This window comes from Pelmatolapia mariae, linkage group LG3_W, assembly GCF_036321145.2.
Source record: "Pelmatolapia mariae isolate MD_Pm_ZW linkage group LG3_W, Pm_UMD_F_2, whole genome shotgun sequence".
Taxonomy (NCBI): domain Eukaryota; kingdom Metazoa; phylum Chordata; class Actinopteri; order Cichliformes; family Cichlidae; genus Pelmatolapia; species Pelmatolapia mariae.
Window position 1 is genome coordinate 53978297 of NC_086229.1, and position 5876 is coordinate 53984172.

A 5876-nucleotide genomic window follows, 5' to 3' on the forward strand; every position below is an offset into this window, starting at 1 on the left:
TTTTTTTTTTTTGGGGGGGGGGGGGTTGCGCTCGTTGACTTGTAAAACCCTATGTGACATTTTTCGTCCACACGTAAACGGAGTTTCGAATCACCGAAAACAGCGATTTTTTAAAACTCCTGCCAGGTTGGAGATTTTCGAAAACTCCTTTTTTGCGTTTACGTGTGGACGAGAAATACAGATTTCGTCACGCAACGTCAAAGGTATGTGCCTTTTTTCCTACAATCGCGGATAGAGACAAATTACCGTTACTGTTAATCTGGCTATCTTCAGGTTTTACACGCTTACATACACACACGCAGTTACTGTCCCTCCATTTAGAAAAGCAAAGGCGTCACGGTGTGATTATTTTACATGTGGTTGTTTTTTTCCTGTGTAATAATATTCAACATTGCTATCAATACATTTTTCAAAAAATGCCTCTCTGTGCAAAATGGGTTTACAAACATAAACAGCTGTGGGATACTGTTTGTCTGTGATGTGGAGAGCCCTGCGCATGCTCCCAACGCAGGGGACAGTAATTCTATCGCAGAGACCTACCTTGGCAGTTGTGCAGGTGAAGCCAAAGGCTAGATATGCTTTACCATATTTTCTAGTATTTGGCGATGCTTCATCCTCTGCTTTGCATTTGTGTGGGAACCCCGTCAAAAACCTGTCAATTATGCTAGCAGTGTCTAAGCGTTCTGGTTTTTTTTTTTTTTGGTTTTTTTATTAATTCACCCCCACAATGGCTCTGCCCCCAGCCCCACAGGGTGCCACCCAAAGTGGTATTATTGTATTAAAGCTCTTCATGACTGAGCCAAGTGTCCTTTTTTTGGAAAAACAAAATATGGTCACCCTCGTTAAAGTGCTTCAAATCACTCCTCTTCCTGGAATAAGTCAAAGCTTGATATCGCTTCCCTACTCTTCATTAAACACACCAGATACACTCTGTACACATATATCTGAGAGCTGACAGCTCCCACTCACTGCACAGACACAGGTTGTTAAGTCTAGTTTCACTTCGACAAAACAGAAACTCACAGACACACACCAAGTAACACATTCATTAGTTACTGCCAGGACAAAATGGCACAAAAAGTAACTCAGCTGGATGAAGAAATCTTCTCTTGCTCAGTCTGTTTGGATCTACTGAATTATCCGGTGACTACAACCTGTGGACACAGCTACTGCATGAACTGTATTAAAAGTTTCAAGGATGAAGAGGACAGGAAGGGAATCCACAGCTGCCCTCAGTGCAGGAAGACTTTCACACCGAGGCCTGTCCTGGTTAAAAACATCATGATTGCAGCTTTAGTGGAGCAGCTGAAGAAGACTGGACTCCAAGCTGCTCCAGCTGATCACTGCTATGCTGGACCTGAAGATGTGGCCTGTGATGTCTGCACTGGGAGGAAGCTGAAAGCCATCAAGTCCTGTTTAGTCTGTCTGGCCTCTTACTGTAAGAAACACCTCCAACCTCACTATGATGCAGCTCCATTAAAGAAACACAAGCTGGTGGCCCCCTCCAAGAAGCTCCAGGAGAACATCTGCTCTCGTCATGATGAGGTGATGAAGATTTTCTGTCGTACTGATCAGCAGAGTATCTGTTATCTCTGCACAATGGATGAACATAAAGGCCATGAAACAGTCCCAGCTGCAGCAGAAAGGACTGAGAAGCAGAAGGAGCTCGAGGTGAGACGACTAAACATCCAGCAGAGAATCCAGGAGCGAGAGAAAGATGTGAAGCTGCTTCAACAGGAGGTGGAGGCCATCAATGGCTCTGCTGATAAAGCAGTGGAGGACAGTGAGAAGATGTTCACTGAGCTGATCCGTCTCATCCAGAAAAGAAGCTCTGATGTGAAGCAGCAGGTCAGATCCCAGCAGGAAACTGAAGTGAGTCGAGTCAAAGAGCTTCAGGAGAAGCTGGAGCAGGAGATCGCTGAGCTGAAGAGGAAAGACGGCGAGCTGGAGCAGCTCTCACACACAGAGGATCACAACCAGTTTCTACACAACTACCCCTCACTGTCAGCACTCAGTGAGTCTACACACTCATCCAGCATCAATATTCGTCCTCTGAGGTACTTTGAGGATGTGACAGCAGCTGTGTCAGAGACCAGAGATAAACTACAGGACATTCTGAGAGAGGAATGGACAAACATCTCACTGACAGTCACTGAAGAGGATGTTTTACTGTCACCACCAGAGCCAAAGACCAGAGCTGAATTCTTAAAATATTCACGTCAAATCACACTGGATCCAAACACAGCAAACAGACGTCTGTTATTATCTGAGGGGAACAGAAAAGCAACAAGAAAAAATCAACAACAGTCTTATTCTGATCATCCAGACAGATTCACTGCATGGTGTCAGGTCCTGAGTAGAGAGAGTCTGACTGGACGTTGTTACTGGGAGGTGGAGTGGAGAGGGAGAGTTGAAGTAGCAGTCACATACAAGAATATCAGCAGAGCAGGGAGCTCAGAGGAATGTGGATTTGGATACAATGACAAATCTTGGATATTACATTTTGATATATACCCTTTTGATTTCGAGTCAACCAGTTACATATTTTGGCACAACAACATCTAAACTGTCCTCTCAGGTCCTCGGTCCTCCAGAGTAGGAGTGTACCTGGATCACAGAGCAGGTATTCTGTCTTTCTACAGCGTCTCTGAAACCATGACTCTCCTCCACAGAGTCCAGACCACATTCACTCAGCCGCTCTATGCTGGACTTGGTTTTAATACACTTGGTCTTTTTGGGTTTGAAACTGTAACAGCAGAGTTGATTAAAGTCAAATAGACCTTTGAGCTTCCAGTTTTTTGTTCTTGTCTCTCTTTGCTGTTGAGAGCTCACTGTTGTGCTGTTTCTTCTCTGCACAGAGATCACTTTATGGCTGCGAGTTTGAAATCGTATGATTGATTGTCTGTAGTTACCTGTAAATTTACCTGAAATTGTATAAAAATCAATGCTGCACTTTTTCTCTGTGAATATTTGTGAACAGTTCAGAGTGACATGTGAGAAATTTATTTTAAAACAGTTTCCACTAGACCCCAAAGTAAGTAAAGAAAGTAATGATCATAAACATAATCCAGCAATAATTCAACAGTTTTAGGGCCTCAAGTTGTTTCATTGCTTAAACGACAATAACACTGGGAAATTTATTTATTTTTATTTCTTAAAGATTTGGATTTTATAGGGGGCCAGTCTCATGTAGTTTAAATAGAACAAACTACATATTGTGTAGTTTGCTATATTTTCTGAATTGGCAGGATTTCTCTTCCTTTCTGTTGTTTATTTACTTCCTTTACATAGAAGAAAATATTGTTTTATTACAAGAAAACCTGCACAAAAAGTAGTTCATGTCTCAGTCCAGTGTGTGATGTCTAATGAATTCAGTAAGATCGATGGAGGGGAGTTTGTGGCAGAAATTAACTGATAGATTAAACGTTGTGAATAATTCTCAAACTGCTTTGACGCTGTGTTGATGAGAGTAAATCTAAGTTTCATAGTCTTTTAAAATCAATAAAATGATGAATTCTCTGATGGTTTTTATCTTGACCTGCAGAAAGCTTTTCATACAGTAGATCATATCAGTTATTCAGGAAACTAGAGAGATACGGAATAAGATGTGTAGCCTATTCCTGGTTGGAAAATGGAAAACTGTGTTGTTTATACAGATGATACAAATTTATTGTGTTCTGGACATAAAATGTAAAGGATCTCTTGTATACAATTGAAAATGAACTGGAAATTTTTAAGGTGTGGTTTGATATCAATAAATTGACCTTAATAACAAGGAAATTGAATTCATGCTTTTTGTGAGTAGAAAAGAAAATGAATGAATATGAATATTTCTACATAATTTACTTCAACTTCTGCTAGCAACACTACTGAGGTGACTATAGCTCAGGAGGTGGAGCAGGTCATCTACTCCATAATAGCCTTCAGCTCCTGTCACGTTAAATCAATTTAAAAACAAATGAAAATAGCCACCGGTGTATAAGAACCTCGGCCCAGCAGCCAGAAATCCACCCAGGCAAAGCAGCAGCTCGGCAATCTCTAAATTAAAGCAGGACATCACTTACACTGAACAGCTGACCTCAGCAGGAAAATCCCTCCCACCTTGCTTCATATCTAGGGTTAGGGTCACACCCTAATAAGTATCGGCAAGTGGTGGCAGAGTCCACTACAAGTTTCTCCGCAGGAATAAAACAATATTTTCTTCCTACAGGGGTACAAATTACTTTAAACCGTTACCAAATTACCAAAACGCAAGCTGAACATTTTCTGTGACCTACCGCTCCAATAGAAGGCTATGGGACCCACATACAGCTGTCATAGAAAAGTAAAAGATGCCAAATAGCACAGCTTATATGAGGCATTCACACAGCTCCAGGTTCACACAAGAGATAAACTAATTACCTGCACCCGTGCTTATTAAACGAAAAAAACACAGCTTTATTACTGTTGTTCTAAAGGAATAAACAATGCAAAGAAATATTTAAAATTTTAAATTGCAGTTTTCATGGTGTGAACCTAAAGGGTTAATATTGTTAGTATTAACAGTATTAATACTAACAGTATTAACTGTTACTAACCCTAGGGTTAGTACTGCACATGTAGCTTTGAATGATTCTTCTTAATGAGGTATTGTTCATAGACTGTTTCTTTTAAGCTGAATATTTAATAAAGACTCAGTAAAATAAATAAATAAACACAGAGCCAGTTCTAAAAAACTCATCAGTGGAGAAATTAAACATAACTTTTAGCTTAAGCTGCCAAATGGCTGTAATTGGTTTCAGCACATAAATATTTGGCTTTGCTCTTTTAATCCATAGTTAATGATTAATGAGGGGTTACTGCAGTGGAGGCTTTTAAAAACAACAAACAAATTGGTGTTACTGTCCTTACAGATGTGGCAAGAGACAGAAAACATGCTGCTGTTTGCACATATTCAGTCCAGTTTACTGAAGAAGACCTCAGGCTGTCAGGTTGAAACAGTCGGTCGTGGTTTTGTAACATAAACACTGGACCTCCTCTCAGCGTCCCCGCTCTATCTTCTATTCACAGGGATTCTGTGACGTGAGGGAAAAAGGAGTTTTCAGGCCAGGGAACGAAACCAGAAGTTTCTGAATCACTGCAATGAGAGGAGACAAGGTTCATAAGGTGTTTCGATGAAGACCAGGTGTGAATGAATCATGAACTATAACTGTCTTACTTATTGTCACAGGAGGGGTAAGTGGCCCGGGTGAGAGGATGAGGGTTCCAGCTAGTGATGATCTGCAGGTAGATGAGGCTACCGTGAGCTGAGGTGGAAAAGCCAGAAAAACCAGCATCAGAATGAAGGTGAGTAATGTCAGAATTTGAGCTTAGAGGTCGGCTGGACGACTGTGAGCAAAGAAACATGAGGTAAGCAGAGAATATCACTATGACAGTTTTCAATGAGCATGATGGTCTGCACTAACTGAGGTTAGCTGAAGATCTGGCAAAGAGTAGTGGTGAGCACTGTTCTTAACTACCAGCACTTTCATTGCCAACAGGCAGGAATGCAGCAACTCCACCCAGAGGTGGAACCACCGGCTCTGTGGAAAAAAACAGCACTCACCCAGACCATGACACTTTCCCTGTTAATGTCTGTTAGTGTCTGAGCGTAAGAATATAAACCCAAAATTATTCTACAATACATCTGTATGCACACTAGAGAAACTAAAGGCAAGCAGTGATTGGAGATATTGCACGACTAAAATTACTGCCATTGTGTGCAGTTAACTTGCAATGTCATCTCTCATGTGGTCATTTCAATGATGGGAGGAGAGTCTAATATGACTTCATTCATAAATTGGTAAACAGACACATTTACTACATTTCATGAATACCAAACGTCCTATAAAGAGAGC

At 41.0% G+C, this 5876-nt stretch overlaps 1 pseudogene; it reads left to right on the forward strand.

Annotated features, from left to right (window-relative positions):
- Positions 1-1068: 1068 nt before the first annotated feature.
- On the forward strand, positions 1069-5346 carry LOC134624653 (tripartite motif-containing protein 16-like; annotated as a pseudogene).
- The last annotated feature ends 530 nt before the right edge of the window (positions 5347-5876 follow it).